Source organism: Culex quinquefasciatus, chromosome 2 (genome assembly GCF_015732765.1).
Source record: "Culex quinquefasciatus strain JHB chromosome 2, VPISU_Cqui_1.0_pri_paternal, whole genome shotgun sequence".
Lineage (NCBI taxonomy): Eukaryota > Metazoa > Arthropoda > Insecta > Diptera > Culicidae > Culex > Culex quinquefasciatus.
In genome coordinates this window covers 109,599,623-109,620,402 of record NC_051862.1, presented here as the reverse complement: position 1 = coordinate 109,620,402, position 20,780 = coordinate 109,599,623, and the positions used below count along the sequence as shown (strand labels likewise).

The following is a 20,780-nucleotide window of genomic DNA, read 5'->3' as shown; positions in this document are numbered from 1 at the left end:
AGGACCTTTTAAAAAAAAACTTTGGATTTTATTTCGACAGTTATTAAAAAGAATATCTTGCAAATGCAAACTTTAGCGTTCCGTACGTTCCGGTGGTTCATAATTGCAAGAGCTTACGAAGTTCTTTGGATCGGTCTTTCGCCAGCACTCAAACTCAGCTACAGGAACGATTTTTCGCCGGTACAGACACTTGGCAACAGGAATGTTTTTTAGGTTCTCCAACTGTTAAATTATTAGCTGTGGTGCGTTTCTGGGGAACGACCGAAAAGAATCGATGACAAAAGGGGAAATGCCACGTGTTTAGGGATAGCCATCGAGCGGAGATCCCCAACGAAAAAAAATAGTAAAGCTTTTATCCGGCGAGAAATCCCGATAAGCTCTTCTAGCTCTGAACCTCCGAAGCACTCAAGCTTCAGAAATTAAAACAAATCAACTTTCCTTTATTTTTTCAGTAAAGAGCATTTAAAGGACGTGCAGATGAATAATTCAAAGCATTTTTGATTTTGATTATTCGTACCGATTCGAACCGATTAAAAAGCCGCTTTGTTAACAACTGGCGCTAAGGACCTTTTGAAAAATAACCCGAGAAATGCAAATAAAATCGCGCCCGCGATCTGTCACTGCAAATGACAGCGTGTCAAAAAAAATGCGCACCTCATTAGATGAATCCAGTTTGAAATGGCCGCTAGGTGGCCAATGGTGTTAGAAATGACAGCTTCCATGTATTTGAATATGGGAGCTCAGGAAAACTCAATTTTAAGCAATAAAATGATTATTTATGATAAAAGTATTGATTGATTAGGTGCACAAAATGTGTCTAGAATATTATTAAAATGAAAACTGCTCAAAAAAATTGCAATCGAGATAAGTACACCATTCGATGCAGCAGGAATTTTGGGCACCAAAAATATATAGTTTCCATATGTTAAGTATTTTATTTTAAAAGATAATTAACAAAAAGTATGAAAATCGAGACATTTAGTATGGGAGCTGTCAAATCTCTCACCATCAAAAAGCAGCGTTGAGCTTTCGCTGGATTTGTCTTTTAGTTTGCAGACTTTTTAGTTCCCCGTTCGGCAGTGTCGCCAAGCGATTATATGGGAAGAGCAACGAGTTGTAATTCTACCTATACCTATTCTACACTCAAAAATAAAATTACCGGTTGAAAGGGTTAAAAGTATCCTTTTAAACGGTATTCGAAGTTTACCCTTTGCAAAAGGGTATATTGTATCCTTTTAAAAGGGTGAAAACCATCCTTTTAATTCACCTCACTGGCTTTACCCTTTCAAAAGGGTATCTTTCTTTGCTGCAAACGATTCCAGCGCCGCCCTGCATTTAAAAATAAGAACTTCAAATGTCATGCTTGTTTTTGGCGTGTTTGGTTCGGCTTGAGGCATCGGTTCCACTTCCGTAAATTTTTGGTTGTATCGACTATGTTCCGGGTATTCCGGACTACTTCCGTCGGATATAGGCCAACCAGGACGTGGTGAATGGTAAGACCGGTTGGCAAACTTGTAAATAGAGCACTGATTAAAAAGTTCCAATCTTTTCAGGCTCCGTCACCTAGGTCTGTTTCTTCCGCAGCTCGAGGTGGCAGCAAAGTGTTTTACCCAGCGTATCACTCCGCCACGATGTCGTGTTCCCCGACGACGATGTTGAGTGCCGGATGACGAAGCTGGAGTGCATCCTGAATGCAGGCTCCGGACACTGTCGACGAGGAGAACACCCAGCTGATATTCGAGCTCCCGTCGAATTCAACTAGAACCAGCGCCGTGAATAGGGCACGATTACGGTGAAGCTTCACGGTGAAAACGGACCTGTGCTAAATTTCCGTCGAAATGGTCAACATTCATCCCTTGGCGAGACGTTGTGATCGCGAGTGCATAGTTGAATCCCAAAGCATGTTTATGTTCGAGGATTATTTTTTATGTTGAACAGTAAATATTATTTTACAAAAATAAACAAACTTTTTATCCGAACAAAACCTAATTTTCAAAGAACTTATGAATATTACAATAGATGGCAGCACTGTTACAACGAAACAAAATTGACTTATAGATGTCGCTAGTGAGCGCGCTGTTCTGTTAACAGTATCCTTTTAAAGGGTACTGGGCAAGTACCCTTTTGAAGGGTTTTGCTCTCGTACCCTTTCAAAAGGGTGACGACGGGTAAAGTTGAAAAAAGGATAGAAAGTACCCTTTTATTTTATGAAAAAAAAAGTACCCTTTTAAGGGTTATTCTGATTGTGAGTGTATGTTTCAACAAATGGTTGGCTCCGACTCCGACTCCACATATTTTTGAATGTTTCAAAAGTTAGTTAACTATTATTTCGAAAACATTGATAAATAGGATTATTTAAAAACTCTCTAAGTTTAAAAAAAACGGAAAAAAATCTAGTTTTACAAGTTTTTTACGTTATTGAAACAGAAATCAAAAAATATCTCCAGTTTTGAAGGCATTTTCAGAAGAACAGTTTGGTAAGTATATTTGGATTTATTTACTTAACCTCAAATTTTCATTAAATTTATTAAAAGCTCAAATTTTAAATTGTTATTTTTTGAATGATCATTAAAAGAAAGCTGGCCCTAATGATCGATTTAACATTCAATTCAATTTGCTCACTTTTAGGGTGGCATTTATCATAAGCACATAAGCACAATTTAAAACGCAACTATTTTTTATATCTCCATTGATTTACGTACATGAGCATCAAGCCATGCCTGAAGAAGATCATTATAACAAATCTCTGATCTAAAAAAAATCTTCGTGGTAAGGACGCTTAAGTGGTCCTTTTCAAATGTCCGTGAACTAAAAAATATTTTACCTAGGAATTTTTATTTTTTTCTAATTTTAAAATTTTCTGTACATTTAAAAGGAGGCGCACGATACATCTTGAATCTTCACCTTAAACGAAGCTTTATGTATGGTCGCGCCTCTATCAAAATATATTAAAAAAAAACTTAGAATTGGATAAAAAACAAAAATCCACAGTTGAAATATTTTTAATTAAATAAATTTTTTACCGGTTGAATAATATTTCGATTATTTTGAATAATGTTTGAAATATAAATTTCATGTTTTTTTCTATACTTTTTTTAAATTGAAATTCTATCCTATCCTGAAATCTTAAGATTTCTTCAACGATAATATGCAACAATAACAAAACAGTTTGCCTAAGAATCAACAATCCCAGATGTTAATAGAAAAATAGTAAACATTAAGACAATCGATATACAGTGGACTCTCTCGTTGTCGATATTGAAGGGACCGTCGAGAGCGGGAGTTATCAAATTATAGAACGAAAAATCAATGCAAGCTCCTTGTAGGGACTGAAAAAAATATTGACAGCAGGAGCAATATTGTTATCTAGAAGATCGACAGCCAGAGAGTCGACTGTATATAACATATTCAAATTAGTTGCAACTTTTGCCTTTCTTACTAAAGAAAGGTATAGGGTTTGCTTTTGGCTCCGACGCCAAATCAAGCTTCGTTCCCAAATCATTTCTCGAGAAATATTCATTCGAAAAATCTGCAAAAAATCATGGACGATCGATTTTCGACGCCCGATCGATTGACAATGACAGAATTGGTCTACCTCCAATATCCGAATTTTGGCGCTTAATTTACTGTAGAGCACGCGTGACGTCCGTGTGTGGTAAAAAAGTGCTCAATTTTGTGGTAGGGGGTTTCTCAGAGCCCACATTATGGATTTAAGCTCTCTTGGGCGCATTTGAAAGGGGATGTGCTGAACCTGAACCAGTTCCATACCAAATTTGAATTTATCCATTTTTTATGGGGACTCGGAGTGTGTTTTCACCAAATCAGGCGGTTTTCAAATGAATTTTCATCCATGTCGGTAATGTGGTTCTTGATTTACAGCTTGTGGACTAATTCACTGTGAGGGGGAAAAACCCCTAAAAAGGTAAAAGCCAATTTTCACCAAATGCCAAAACTATTCCTTTGGCATTTTATCTAATTTTTTTTCTCCACATCATAATCTAGACCATACACGATGTTCTGAAACAAATTTGACCTCATTCGGATTTACCGTTCAGATTTTAGAAAATTTCCATTTTTGCCTTTCTTACTAAAGAAAGGTATAGTGTTTGCTTTTGGCTCCGACGCCAAATCAAGCTTCGTTCTCAAATCATTTCTCGAGAAATATTCATTCGAAAAATCTGCAAAAAATCATGGACGATCGAATTTCGACGCCTCGTCGACAAGTTGTCAAGTTGAGCTTCACATGCAGACGCGAGTAATGCTGGCGCGTGATGCTGGCGCGTATAGAGTTTTGATACTAGTGTTGCTGAAGCAGATGACCAGGCGAGCAAACCCCTCGGCGATCTAGACTATTATTTGATCTCCCCCTCACCCGCGGGAGTGTCAATAGGGCACAAGTAGACGAACGAAGGAAGAACGTCAAGATCGAGGAGAACGGCAGATCATTCTCGACGTGACATAGTAGAATTAGTCCATCATTTACAAATTAGCGCTCGTTTTTAAATTTATTCTTATTTGTACGGCTATCGAAAGCGAACAGAACATTTTAATCTGAATTCTGGTGAGAACCAAAACACTTTGGTTTACACGCTATACTTACTTATTACACTTATTATATCTAGCTTGATCGGCTGCGGCAAAATTAATTTAATCGAAACTAGCTAATAGCTGACTCATTTGGTACATCTACTATTGTAAGTACTCAAAGAATGAGTTCAAGGTAAACTTAACCTTCCTACGGTATTGGGGTCCTTTTCGGCCTTTTTGAAAATTTAATTTGCCATAACTTTTGCTATATACATGCTAAAGCCTTGAAATTTTCTGACATTAAATTTATAGTATAAATACACATTTCACAAAACAAACAAACCTTGGACGACCCCTAGGGGAGCGTCCATAAAAAGTTACTTTAAAGGTATTGGGGTCCTTTTCGACCCCAAACTTTAAAAATCATAAAAATCCAGTTTTTGACCGATTCCGGTTCTTTTGGTCACAAACGAAAGCTTAGAACGTCCCCTTTCCGAAACCGACCTGGAAAACCGGATTTGGTCACTGTGGCCACCGGGAATCGGCTACAACCGAAAAAGGACCTTTTGAGACACCAACTTTGACGACCTGTATCTCCGGCAAATTTCAACCAATCAGGATGCTCCGGGTTGCATTCGACAGGTATTTACCTATACTTTGACCACAAATATTAATATCAGGGCCAGGTGACCTACCGGTTCCGGAAATCCGGAACATCCGAAAAGTTCATGTTTTACTGTTTTTCACATATATTAGATACCAATACTCTCATGGTAGTTGAAATTGATCCATAAAACTTACTTAAAACACAATACACGATTGCCAGAACCACTCTGGAGTGTTAGTGGCCACTTCCGGGTAACCTGGAACCGGTTCCCGGGTACCCGATGAACGGCCAACTTGACTTTTTTGGTGAAAACCCATCATGTTGCACATCAAACTCCATGAAATTGAAAGGTATGTCCATATTTGGTAATGCCGTTGTTCGCTGAGCCATCCTGGCCAATTTGGAACCGGTTACCGGTGGCCCTCGGGGACACTTCCGGAATATGAGAGAAACCCTATCATCCGACATATCAAACTTCATGAAATTGAAAGATATATCAATCTACGGTCATGCTGTTGTTCGCTGACCCATTCTGGCCAATCTGGAACCGGTTACCGGTGGCCCCTTGGGGACACTTCCGGAATATGAGAGAAACCCTATCATCCGACATATCAAACTTCATAAAATTGAAAGATATGTCAATTTACGGTCATGCCGTTGTTCGCTGACCCATTCTGGCCAATCTGGAGCCGGTTACCGGTGGCCCCTTGGGGACACTTCCAGAATATGAGAGAAACCCTATCATCCGACATATCAAACTTCATAAAATTGAAAGATATGTCAATTTACGGTCATGCTGTTGTTCGCTGACCCATTCTGGCCAATCTGGAACCGGTTACCGGTGGCCCCTTGGGGACACTTCCGGAATATGAGAGAAACCCTATCATCCGACATATCAAACTTCATGAAATTGAAAGATATGTCAATTTACGGTCATGCCGTTGTTCGCTGACCCATTCTGGCCAATCTGGAGCCGGTTACCGGTGGCCCCTTGGGGACACTTCCGGAATATGAGAGAAACCCTATCATCCGACATATCAAACTTCATAAAATTGAAAGATATGTCAATTTACGGTCATGCTGTTGTTCGCTGACCCATTCTGGCCAATCTGGAACCGGTTACCGGTGGCCCCTTGGGGACACTTCCGGAATATGAGAGAAACCCTATCATCCGACATATCAAACTTCATAAAATTGAAAGATATGTCAATTTACGGTCATGCTGTTGTTCGCTGACCCATTCTGGCCAATCTGGAACCGGTTACCGGTGGCCCCTTTAGGGACACTCTCGGAATATGAGAGAAACCCTATCATGAAATTGAAAGATATATCAATCTACGGCCATGCTGTTGTTCGCTGACCCATTCTGGCCAAACTGGAACCGGTTACCAGTGGCCCCTTAGAGACACTCTCGGAATATGAGAGAAACCCTATCATCCGACATATCAAACTTTATGAAATTGAAAGACATGTCAATCTACGGCCATGCCATTGTTCGCTGATCCATTTTGGAAATGGTTCCCGGTGGCCCCTTGGGGACAATCCCGGAATATGAGAGAAACCCTATCATCCGACATATCAAACTTTATGAAATTGATAGATATGTCAAGTTACGGTCATGCCATTCTTTGCTTATGCATTCTGGCAATTCTGGAACAGGTTTCCGGTGGCCCCTTGGGGACACTCCCGGAATATGAGAGAAACCCTATTATCCGACGAATCAAACTTCATGAAATTCATGGATATGTCAACCAAAGGACCTCGGGGCCTCGTGGCGCGGTGGTTAGCGGCTTCGGCTGCCGATCCCTAAGTTGCTATGAGGCGCGGGTTCGATTCCCGCCTTATCCTCCTGGCCTTCTATCGGATGGGGAAGTAAAACGTCGGTCCATTTGCGTAAAAGAGGTTTTGGGTGACTCACCACACATAACCTTCGGACGCCTAGAAATGAGCAGAAACTTGCAACAGAGCCCACAAAAGACCCGGGGGTCGTTAAAGTGGATTGCTTTGCTTTTTTTCAACCAAAGGTCAGCGAGCAATTGCATGACCGTAGATTGACGTAGTTTTCAATTTCATGAAGTTTGATATGTCTGATGGGAGGGTAACTTTCATATTCCAGAAGTGTCCCCAAGGGGCCACTGGTAACCGGTTCCAAATTGGCCAGGATGTGTCAGCAAACAACAGCATGGCCGTAGATTGACATATCTTTCAATTTCATGATTTTGATAGGTTTTTTCTCATATTCCGGAAGTGTCCATAAGGGGCCACAGGTAACCGGTTCCATGATGGCCAGAATGGGTTAGCGAACAACGGCATGACCGTAAATTGACATATCTTTCAATTTCATGAAGTTTGATATGTCGGATGATGGGTTTCTCTCATATTCCGAGAGTGTCCCAAGGCAAAGGGCCACCGGTAACCGGTTCCAAATTGGCCAGGATGGGTCAGCAAACAACAGCATGAGCGTAGATTGCCATATTTTTCAATTTCATGAAGTTTGATATGTCGGATGATAGGGTTTCTCTCATATTCCGGAAGTGTCCCCAAGGGGCCACCGGTAACCGGCTCCAGATTGGCCAGAATGGGTCAGCGAACAACGGCATGACCGTAAATTGACATATCTTTCAATTTCATGAAGTTTGATATGTCGGATGATAGGGTTTCTCTCATTTTCCGGAAATGTCCCCAATGGGCCACCAGTAACCGGCTCCAGATTGGCCAGAATGGGTCAGCAAACAACGGCATGACCGTAAATTGACATATCTTTCAATTTCATGAAGTTTGATATGTCGGATGATGGGTTTCTCTCATATTCCGAGAGTGTCCCCAAGGGGCAAAGGGCCACCGGTAACCGGTTCCAAATTGGCCAGGATGGGTCAGCAAACAACAGCATGAGCGTAGATTGCCATATCTTTCAATTTCATGAAGTTTGATATGTCGGATGATAGGGTTTCTCTCATATTCCGGAAGTGTCCCCAAGGGGCCACCGGTAACCGGCTCCAGATTGGCCAGAATGGGTCAGCGAACAACGGCATGACCGTAAATTGACATATCTTTCAATTTCATGAAGTTTGATATGTCGGATGATAGGGTTTCTCTCATTTTCCGGAAATGTCCCCAATGGGCCACCAGTAACCGGCTCCAGATTGGCCAGAATGGGTCAGCAAACAACGGCATGACCGTAAATTGACATATCTTTCAATTTCATGAAGTTTGATATGTCGGATGATAGGGTTTCTCTCATATTCCGGAAGTGTCCCCAAGGGGACACCGGTAACCGGTTCCAGATTGGCCAGGATGGCTCAGCGAACAACGGCATTACCAAATATGGACATATCTTTCAATTTCATGGAGTTTGATGTGCAACATGATAGGTTTTCACCAAAAAAGTCATGTTGGCCGTTCATCGGGTACCCGGGAACCGGTTCCAGGTTACCCGGAAGTGGCCACTAACACTCAAGAGTGGTTCTGGCAATCGTGTATTGTGTTTTAAGTAAGTTTTATGGATCAATTTCAACTATCATGAGAGTATTGGTATCACATATATGTGAAAAACAGGAACACATGAACTTTTCGGATGTTCCGGATTTCCGGAACCGGTAGGTCACCTGGCCCTGATATTAATATTTGTGGTCAAAGTACAGGTAAATACCTGTCGAATGCAACCCGGAGCATCCTGATTGGTTGAAATTTGCCGGAGATACAGGTCGTCAAAGTTGGTGTCTCAAAAGGTCCTTTTTCGGTTGTAGCCGATTCCCGGTAGCCACAGTGACCAAATCCGGTTTTCCAGGTCGGTTTCGGAAAGGGGACGTTCTAAGCTTTCGTTTGTGACCAAAAGAACCGGAATCGGTCAAAAACTGGATTTTTGACGATTTTTTAAAGTTTGGGGTCGAAAAGGACCCCAATACCTTATGTGTGATTTTTTTTTAATACCAAGGGAAGGTTAATCTAATACTAAACTAAAATCAGGTTCACACCAGCACCAACTTGAATCGTACCAACAGTGAACCCCTACAAAAGTTCTGGACTAAATTTGTAAGTGTACCACAGATATGAATTGATCAAACTTACTAAATACATACTATTTTTTAGCTTTAAGCTTACTCTAAGGGAAACGACGAGTTTTGCTGTAAAGAGTCCTAAACGACCTCTGGGGGATTCGCACCTTGGGCAACAACTAGATTACTCCCTTTTTGTACATGTTGCCCTATCGATGGCTCGTTCATCACACATAGCCTATCATGATTATCTATGCTAAGCTTCAGTGAACGCAAACACGACGCAAGCAGCTACCCGTTCTGAAGCTGTTTGAGTTATCTAATCCCGATCTCACGCACACTAGCTTACCATTTGTTTTTGCTGGCGACCACAAATTTGAACCTAAAAATCCTTCGTGTACGTACACGCAATACATGCGCACGTAGATAGCTCTATGCTCATTCTGTTGCTCTTTTTTTCTTGCTCATTCTCTGATCGATCTTACGAGTTTATTTGTTTGTTAGTATTTTGGTTCATCGTATCGGCTCGTCGGCAATGAACCCAGCGTGCGTTTGTCATAGTGAATTCTCTCCGAGCGCTCAGTCGCAGTATGCTTCTCAATCCAAAAAACGCCTAAATGCATACTACATAATTTTCTGGCTTGCTTATTGAAAGCTCATAATTATGCCTAACGCCTAAATGTCAGTTTAGTGAATTCCAGTAGGCGTTTCAAAGCTTTCAAGAACATTTATGCGGCTTTACCGTTACATCTTTTACAACACGGCAAATTCTCGGGTGCCAGTCATTTTGTAACCACTTCAACGCTCCGGAGCAAAACGGAATTATTTTGTTTTCTCGTCAATTCTTGATATTTTGAAAAGTGCAAAAAACACTCAGAGAATACGAACAATTTAGCGATAAGCAGAAAACATTACGAACATCGCAAATTGTGAGCAAATTCTCTGCCTCACAAATAATTTGATCTGATTTAAAAAATCGAAAATGCTGAGCACAGCTTACACCCGGCCATGGCAAATGAGGCAAAAACCAGCGCTTTTCAGTTTTATGAAAAAATCTTGTTGAGTTTTGAATTGATTCATGAATGGACCATTCTTTATTTTGCTATTTCTTTGAAAAAATTCAACTGCCGTTATCTTTCTTTTGTAAGAAAGGCTCTATCTCACCCCAGGTGGGATTAAATCGGGTTTTTTTTTGATATTTTTTGTCAGTTTCAAATATTTTAAGCGCGACACTTTATTTTTTTTACTCAAATGTTCATGTTGAGTTCCAAGTAAAAGATTTTTATAATCGTTGATTATTTGTTGGATGATACTTATACTGCCAGTGATTTTTTTCCGATTTCCATAAATAGTGTTTATTATTTTTTATGTTTTTCATAACCTTGTAACTTTTTTCATGAAAAATGATTCACATAAAACCTCCAAGACATTCGCTATCGGTGTAAAATATGACTGTGTGTGTACTTTTTTCAGAAAGAACTAGATTAAATTTGGTCAAATTTGAATTGAAAGGGTTTATAAATGTAGGCAAAAGGAAGCAGTCGAGAATCAATTAAATATTTCAGACTACAGAACCAATATTGTTTTTAATGTTTGAGTTATGATGATACTACATACTTGGGTAAGAGTGGATTAACAGGTTATCATCTAGTGATCATAGATCTCTAAAAAATTAAAAAATGTCAAAAAAATATAAGACGTTTAATAAATTAAGCAGTTTTATGGCAAATACTGAAAAAAAAAACATAATATTTGTTAAATTTAAGATAACTCCGACTCCGACTCCAACACCGGGTTATCAGAAATTTTCGGCTCCGACTCCGTCTCCGACTAAAATTTAGCCGGCTCCGGCTCCGACTCCGACTCCAGCTGTTCGAGTTTTGACGACTCCGACTCCAGGTCTCCAAAAAGACCCGACTCCACCGACTCCGGCTCCGACTCCGACTCCACAGCCCTGATAAAAATCAAAACTTTTCGAGCTAAACATCATGTTTTTGTGTTGTATCATTGCAGGTGACCTTTTTGAACATTTTTAAGCAATTTTGCCAACATGAAACTTTAATTAACAATAGTTATACTAAAAAGTATCTGAATTTTGTAAAATCCATATATTCATACCAAATAACTTTATATTTTTGGTTAAGTGAAGTTTAAACTAAATAAATATGCCAAAAATCACTTTAAATTCATGTTTTGAAAGATTTCCAAAGATTTTAAAAAGTTTAATGAAGAAAAATCAAAGTGTCTCATGGTTACCCATGGGCTTTAGTCAAAACTGATGAAAGGACATTGTAGCCCAACTCATTTCCTATGAATAGTCGAAAGAAATCTGAAGAAAAAATAGTTTTTGTGTTAATGGCAGCCTATGAGCGAAAATGTAATTTTTGTCCATAATTTACTTTTACACCCCAGAATCAAGCATTTATGAATAACTTTGCAAGGGAGCGTCCATAACCAAAGCCACTATTATGGCAAACGTGTATCAAGTAGACACACCTTTCCCCCAACTATGAGCCTGATTGGTTGAAACTACGACTTGTGAGAGCCATTTTATCATTGTTCCCGTGTCTCATTGGATGACTACTCTACCCTACAACCATGAATCTATGACATTTCCCCGAACCCACATTCCCGAAAAGACATTTCCCCGAATGTCACATCTCCGAAAAGACACATTCCCGAAATGTCATTTACCCGAAAATCATTTCCCCGAACAATCCATTTCCCCGAACGGTCCATCCCCGAATGGCGACTACCCCTAAAAACCATTTTACCGAATGGCCACTTCCCCTAATTTTCCACATCCCTGAAAATCAGTTTCCCAAATGACCAAATCCCCGAACGCCACTTCCCCGAACCCGGTCAGGCGCGCGCGGTTCTGGGCAACGGGCATACCCGGGTCTAGCTCATTTCCCCGAATGACATTTCCCCGAATGGCATTTCCCCGAAAATCATTTCCCCTAATTGGCCACATCCCCGAATATCATTTCCCCTAATCAGCCACTTCCCCGAATGTCATATCCCCGAATATCATTTCCCCTAATCGGCTATATCCCCAAATGCCATTTCCCCTAATCGGCCATTTTTCCGAATGCCATTTCCCCGAAGTGACATTTAGGCCAATTGCCGTTTATTTGAATTTAAATTTTCCCGAATTTTCATATCTCCTAATCATCATTTTCGCTAAAGCCTTTTTCCATGAATAACAGTTATTTTCTTTCTCAATTTTACCGAACAAACAGCTTTTTCGGGTATGCTTTTGATTAAATGTTGTAAATTGGGTACCGTAAAACGGGGTGACTTTGATAGGTTTGCGATTTTTCCGCAAAATGAAGAGTACATTTAAAATACGTAAGGAATGGTTCAGAAACATAATGACCGTGGTAGAGAAGTGTTCAATGTACCTCAAGAAGAACTTTTCATAAATTTTTGAAAGGTTTATAAAGTTAGTTAACTATAGTTAAGAGAATGTTGATGGAAGTCATTATTTTAAACTTCTCAAAGTGTCATGATTTTCTCAATGATCATGATTTTTAATCGGAAAACGGAATGCATTTTCGGATTCTTTGTACAATTTTCTACTAGGAGAAGCTTAAATAAGTTTATAAATAATAAAAAATATGTGTTTTTGAAACACAGTTAAACAAAACTCAAAATTTATAGGCATTTTCAGTTGAACAAATTTCATGTAAAATGTGAATACTTGTGATTCGTGCTTCGAATTCAGTATAAAATGCAATATAAATCAATAATTTTATAAACAAAACTAGTTTTAACAAATTTCAGGCAAAATTCCGACTTTTTAACAATTTTACCTAAAATTTATATGTATTTTGTTAAAAAGCTTATAAACTTAGTTAACTTAACATAAACATTGATTTTTTTTTTCTTATAAACTATATCAGCTACTTTAGTGATGGTACATTTAACGTACAGGGATAGAAATCCTGTCCGGGAAATCGACAACATTGTTCCCGATTCGTTCTGAAATTCGATTCAGAATGTTGTCGACCAGTCGTCCGTTAACATTTGCATCAAAATCGAGAACAATGTTGCCGATTTTGAGTCGTCACGGTTGGTGACGCCTGTCAAAACAAAACAAAAAGCACGCAGCCATCCCGAACGAAGGGTTGCGGTTTAATCGGTTTTTGAAATGACCGTTGGTTTTACCGTTGGACCGTTGGATATTCCTTTTGTTTCAGAAAAAGCATCCATATTTAATCGTGTTTATTTTTCTTTGTTATAGCAAAAAACACATCAGTTATTCAGAAATACAAATCTTTCAGTGTGTATGTGTGTGTAACTTGAAAAGAAATTTGGAAATAAAGCGAATTGGGATTTTGATAAACTGGGAGTTTTGGAATCTGGGGATTCAAGAAAATGGGATTTAAAAAAAACTGGATATCTGGAATTGTTTTGTTTCTAATCTGGGCATATGGGATTTTGAGGATTTTGATTTTTTTAAATTTGAAAATCTGGGAATTTGAGAATCTGGAAATTTGAGAATTTTTGAATATGGAATTTTGGGAATTCGAGAATCAGATAATATAGAAATAAATTGTCTGATAATTTTGAATAAATTGGATTTTGAGATCTGAAAATTTGGGTATTTCAGAATCCAGGAATATGAGAAATTGAGAATCAGTGAATATAGGATTTTAAGAATTTGGAATTTGGATTTCTGGGAAATTGGGTCCTAAAATGAAGCTTAGATTGCTGATATTTTTGTCTACAGCGATAAAGCTTATTTTTCTGAGTACAATGACCCTTTGTACGACCACAAAGAGTTTAAAATGGATTTTTAAATCAATTTTGAAAAATTAACCTCGCGGTCCTTCTTGACAGAAAAGCTCCTACTTGACAGCTCGTTCCAAGGGGACCATAGTTGATCCATCGAAAAAATGTTGTCTTGGCACATTTTTTTTTGCATTAAAATGAAAAAAAGTGATCAGAAATGGTTTTTAATCGTGTTTTTTACCGTTGTACAAAAAAATTGACATAGGGCTTTAGTACCCAATTTGGGAATCTCAAAAATTAAAACTGATGGAAATCAAATTTAGGATTTTATAAATTTCATGAATTTGGGAATCTAAATATTAGAGTATTTGGGATTTTAAAAATTTGATTTTTTTTTCGAATTAGTGATTGTTGGAATATGTGATTTTTTGAATTTTTAAATTTGGGAAAATTGTTATTAAGAATTAAAATTTTATAATTCGGGAATCTGTAAATTTGGGAATTAAAAAATTTGAGAATACTGAAATTTGAGAATATATAAATTTTGGAATTTAGAAGCTCCAAAAATTGTGTGTTTAAAAATTCGGGAATCTGTAAAATTTGAAATTCGAGAAATTGAAGATTTTGAAATTTGGTAATTTGAGGGTTTGTGTTTTGAGGAATTCAAAAATTTTGGAGCAAAGGTTTATGGGTATTTCAGCATTCGGCAATTTTGAAATTAGGGTATTTTAGTAATCTTGTGCATGATTTCGTGATACCTTTCATGATTTCATGAATTTTATTCATGAAATCGTGCATAAAAATGCACGAATTTATGATTTTTATTCATGGCTAAAATATTTTTACGAATATTTATGAATTTTTCTTCATGAAATCATGCATACACGCAGAAAAAGAATTTATCAAATCGATAAACTTTTGCCATCAATTCGATAAATAAAATTATCAGTTGGCAACCAATTATTTATTTTATCAAATTCGATAATTTTTACTATCGATTTGAATTTTTTTTTTTATTATTTTGATAAATTTGTTTTATCATTTTGATAAACTCGTTTTAGAAACGTCAAAATAAAACTTATCAAGTTGATAAGAATTTTTATTGTTTTGATAAAATAATGGTATCAAATCGATAAAAATGTTTATCGCCTTGATACAACATTTATATCAAATTGATAATGGATTTTGTCATAATTATAATTTTATTTATCGTGGTATTTCGTTCAAATTAAACTAAAAGGCATATTTTGGGGTTTAAATTTGTTCAATCCTTAAAGATTTGCATTTATACACAAAAATGAGAGTGATTATTCTACTAGACTGAAATTACAATGCCTGAAGTACTCTTTACCATTGAAAATGTGCAAGTTAATAGCAATTAAATCGATTTCCTCTACATTTCTCAAATAGGTTTGTTCGTCAGTTCGCTTAACTTCATATGATTGCAAATGTTCGTTGAACAAAACTCTCCTGATGGTGTTACAAACAAATACTAACTTCTCATCTGCATCCTTCAATATAGAATTGAGCTCAAAAATCCTTATTACTGCACGTCCGGTATAAAAAATTGTAGTTGGCTTGAATTGTGTGCCTTTGATTAGCACACTACTAACACTACTGTCCGGCGAAACTTGAGATTAATTTAAATCTACATCTGGTACAACAAATGTGAAATTTACGACATTGTACGCAAACTTAAACATAGCCTTAATTCCTAGCGATTTACAGATATTGATCTTGTTCTTGTTAGTTCTTACATATTCTTTTGCTTCCTGATGCTTTGCTTCACAACGCATCGCCCATTGGTGTCGCGGTGTGCCAGAATATAAAATGAATGACGCGTAGTGCACTAAATGATGGTGCTTTGGCTTTAAATCATCATCAAATAGTTTTTGATAGCTTGAATGATGCGTCTCAACCAAAAGTTTAAATGGGTTAAGAAGTGATTTAGGTATTTCTCTTAAAACATTAGAATATGACACATCTTCAACAACGTGCAAAAATACATCCACGCCTCATCACATTCTGGCACAAAATCACCAATTATAAGCGGTAGGAAAGTGATAAAAGTTTTTAATTATTGTAAATTATTGTAATCAACATGATAATTATAGTTTATTAATGTTGATAATTTTATTTATCAATTTGATGATGCCGAATTCTTCTGCGTGTATCACTATTCATGATTTCATGACTGATTTTCATGAAGTCATGACTAAACTTCATGAAATCATGAAAAATATTCATGATTTTACGATTATTTATGCATGCGTAAATTTTATGTCGTAAAATTTTATTCGCGAATTTATGAATCATGTTTTTCATGATTTCATGAAAGTTTACACGATTTCATGAATAAAATGCATGAATTCGTGCATAACATTCATGGGTTTTTGTTTTTTTTTATCCATGTTTATGACGAGTGATCTTGATCAATCAAGAACAGTTTCACTCGAACTGTCAAGCTTGTTTTTCGCTTGCCAGTTCAGCCGCGTGTTTATTTGAAACGAAGTCAATCGCGTTGTGACTTGTCGCGTCCTGTTGTGTTTGCCGGTGAAAGTGACCGTGATTTGTGGACCCGGGATTTGGAGGTGCTGTCCACCGGAACCGGGAAAAGATCTTCGGCCGTTCCGTTGGAAATGGCAACGGAGCCAAGGGCTAGCAGGAAGAGGACCGAGCGCGGGAGGAGGACCGGGCGGTAGGAGGAGTAACAAGGTAAGAGTGAGGACAATCTGCAAAAGACAGAACAGTTCCCGGTTTGTTCGCGTGTTTGTTTTGATTGCCGAATCAAGGGGAACATGGTCCATAAGACAGTTCCCGTGTTTTATCTCCACGTGTGACAGTTTCTTGGTCGCGGACTCGTAGGGATTTCGTTTTTCTGTCAATTGCCGGGGCATTCTACGCGTGTGACAGACAGTGAGGTTTGTTTTGGGTTTGGAAACTAAAAAATCCCGTTTTTTATCGGTTCCCGTGGATGCGCTGAGTGACATTTCGGCGCTTTGTTTTGAGCTAAGTATTTCAAGTATTTTAAATATTCAAAGTGTTTAAAGTTTGTTGAGTATTTAAACAATTTTAAGCATTTTATATTTTCTAGGTATTTTAATATTGTAAGTATTTAAAATATTTTAAGTATTTGAAATATTTATTTTTTAAATATGTTAAATATGCTAATGATTTTAAGTATAGAGCAATTCCAGCTCAAATCAGGAATTTTTCTGGTACTTTTGTACCCGACCCTCTCCGATTTCAATGAAACTTTGTAGACATGTTATCCTAGGCCTATATAAGCCATTTTTGTGTATATGGAGCCAAAAGTACTCGAAAACAACATTTGAGAAGGGCGTAAGATATTTAAATATTTTTGTATTTTGCAAGGGGAAAACCACTCCGCTCATTGCCCTCGAGTAGGCTGTGCCCTGAAGTTGCCCAAACGTGCCCGAGGGTGCCCGATTGAGCCTTGAGGAAGAGAAGTGTAAATTATGATTCATACAGTTTCTGCCTGCCCGAATAATGCGTCATTATTTAAGTAGGGATAGTCAAGATGCAATAATAAGAAGGACAGGAAAAGCATAAAACCTATGAGTAAGCCAAGTCTAGACGAATCATGGTAGAATCCTGATAAGAAAGAGAGTGAAGGAGGATTCCGATAGGGCCTGCCTGGAACTACCTGGGAATGGAAATTTCCGTGGAGAGTTTGAGGTAGACAGAAGCTACTCTACACACTAGTATATAAGGACAATAATTGTAGAATAAAAGTTAGTATTACTCAAGAACTCGCGTCAGCAGTGATTGATTCCGAAATTCCCTCTGATACATTTTTTGGTAGCTCCAGAGAGGATAGTGTTACTCACAAGTCACGAAATACGTCGTAATTTCAATAGTCTAGCGTCGAAGTAACGTCTAGTGCAGTGTTAGTCTAGCGTCGAAGTAACGTCTAGTGTCGAAGCAACGGTGAGCAGCAATATTCCAGCGTTGAAGCATCGGTGAGCAGTAGTGCCGCAATAGCCTAGCGTCGAAGTAACGTCTAGTGTCGAAGCAACGGTGAGCAGTAGTGCAGCAATAGTCCAGCGTTGAAGCATCGGTGAGCAGTAGTGCCGCAATAGTCTAGCGTCGAAGTAACGTCTAGTGTCGAAGCAACGGTGAGCAGCAGAGCAGCAATATTCCAGCGTTGAAGCATCTTTGAGCAGTAGTGCCGCAATAGTCTAGCGTCGAAGTAACGTCTAGTGTCCAAGCAACGGTGAGCAGTAGTGCAGCAATAGTCTAGCGTCGAAGTAACGTCTAGTGTCGAAGCAACGGTGAGCAGCAGAGCAGCAATATTCCAGCGTTGAAGCATCGGTGAGCAGTAGTGCCGCAATAGTCTAGCGTCGAAGTAACGTCTAGTGTCCAAGCAACGGTGAGCAGTAGTGCAGCAATAGTCTAGTGTCGAAGCAACGGTGAGCAGCAGAGCAGTAATAGTCCAGCAACAAACATCAGGTGACGACAACGAGCACCAAGATCAAGTCCTCAGAAAAAGTAGTAAGTAACTAATCTAGTAACAAAAAAGTAATCAAGTAATCAGTGTTAGGGCAACATTTATAAATTGTGAGACATTTGTAGAGCAAGAAGCAACATGGCTTCTAAGTTGTTCAATTTTAGCGGTAATACAGTTGGCCATTGCCAACTGTGTCAAAATAAGGACGAAAAGGGTCAAATGGTCCATTGCAGTGATTGTCTGCATTGGTTCCATAGTACCTGTGGTAATGTTGAACCTAACACCCAGGGTTGGATATGCCCTAGGTGTGATATAATTTCGAAAAAATTGAAAGCTTCTGAGAATCCAATTCATGATATGATGGAAGCTCAAAAAGAAGCCTTTAAATATATAACAAATAAGGCGGCTAATTCTCAACTAGCTGCCTTGAAAGAGGTGGTTGATACCTTTAAATCAACCATTATCGATCAACGTGGAAACTCAACTACTATGGTAGTTGAGAATCCCAATGGAGAAGCTATTCTCCAAGTAAACAAGATTGTTACCAGACAAGCCCTTATGGACTTGCCTGATTTCGATGGGTCCTTCAAGGTCTGGCCCAGGTTTCAAAGTATTTTTGAAGCCACAACAAAAGAAGGCGAGTTCAGCGACATGGAAAATCTGAACCGCCTGAATAAACATTTACAAGGAAGAGCCTTGTTTCACGTTTCATCTTTATTGATGGATCATAAAAATGTACCTAAAATTATGAAATCCCTGAAAGAAGAATTTGGAAACGTAAGAATTCTCTATGAAGGATTCTTAAAAGAAATTATAAATTTAAGAAACCCTTCAATGGAAAAACCACAAACATTGATTGATTTTATAAACTCAATCGAAAATTTAGTAGCTAATGTTAAGCTACTGAATCAACCTGATTATTTAAAAGATCAGAGATTGATTCAAGATTTGGTAGGAAAGCTACCATTTAATATTCGCCAGCAATGGATGAAGTCATTGCTGGAGAAAGAGAAACAGGTCAATTTACTTGAGCCAAATAAACTTCCAGATTTGGAAGAATTATCAGATTGGCTCAAGGACCATAAAAAATTAGCTACCATGATGAAGTCAAGTACTTTTAATGAAGAGAAAAATTTAAAAAAAGAAAGATTGAATTCTCATTCATCTTTTACGACAAAATATAAATGTTTTACGTGTTCTTCTTCCGAACACAAAAACGCAGACTGTCCAGTTTTTTCAAAAATGGACGTCTCAAAGAGGAAGGCAATATTAAAGAAACATCGAATTTGTTTCGGATGTTGTAATTTTTCAAACCATATGATAAAAAATTGCCAAAATCCTCGTAAATGTAATGTAAATGGGTGTAAAATGAAGCACCACCCTTTACTTCATGAAACAAAAAAGGCATTGAAACAAGTGAATCATCATAATAAACATGATGAAGACATCTTGTACCAAATATTGCCAGTGACTCTAAAAAATGGGAATAAGAAGGTTGAAGTATTAGCACTTCTTGACCTTGGTTCATCCACTAGTTTACTAGTAGATGATGTACGAAAGCAACTTGGAATAACTGGTACAAAGATGCCACTTGCTCTTTCATGGACTGACGGAAACATCCAAAGGGATGATAAAAGTCAGCAAATTTCAATTAGCATCGAGGGTCATAATGGAAATACATACGAGTTACGTAAGATGCGTACTATTAGTAAAATGTCGCTTCCAACCCAGTCGCTTAATAAAAGTGAAATAATAAAAAAGTTTCCCTATCTTAGCGATACGGATTTAAAAAGTTATCATAACCAAGCTCCAAAGCTACTACTAGGATTGCCACATTCCTTTGTAATTCAAGGATTGGAATCGAGAGCAGGGACTTTTAATCAACCTATTGCAAATCGAACCAGACTTGGTTGGGTCTTGCATGGAAAAGTGTCTGAGACTAATAGAGGACTTAATAAAATATTTACGGTTGCAGTTCATGAGGAGATCCATGAGGATGAAAATGTTTCGATGAATAAGTTAATGAACGAATATTTCTCGTTAGAAGGACTTGGAATCAATCCTTCGATTAAACCTCTGCTCTCAAAACAAACTGAGAGAGCAGAAAATATAATGAGCTCCACCTTAAATTATAATAATGGTCAATATGAAATTGGGCTACTCTGGAAACAAGACGACGTTCAATTTTCAGATAGTTATCCAGCAGCCTTGACAAGATTGAAAGGTCAAGAGCTAAAAATGCGAAGAGATCCGACTCTAAGAATGTGGTATAATAATAAAATAAAGGAATACGAAGAGAAGGGATACATTAGAAAGTTATCGCAAATCGAGGCGATGACTAAATCATCAAAGACTTATTATATACCACACTTTTCCGTTATAAATCCAAACAAACAACCGCCTAAGCCTAGGTTGGTATTTGATGCAGCAGCAAAGACAAGAG

At 38.0% G+C, this 20,780-nt stretch overlaps 1 long non-coding RNA gene across 1 annotated transcript; it reads left to right on the top strand.

Annotated features, from left to right (window-relative positions):
• The first annotated feature begins 4,522 nt into the window (after positions 1-4,522).
• LOC119767744 lies at positions 4,523-9,158 on the top strand. Its single transcript, XR_005277688.1, has 3 exons — positions 4,523-4,561; positions 4,623-4,694; positions 9,101-9,158. It is a non-coding gene; the product is annotated as an uncharacterized LOC119767744 (long non-coding RNA).
• The last annotated feature ends 11,622 nt before the right edge of the window (positions 9,159-20,780 follow it).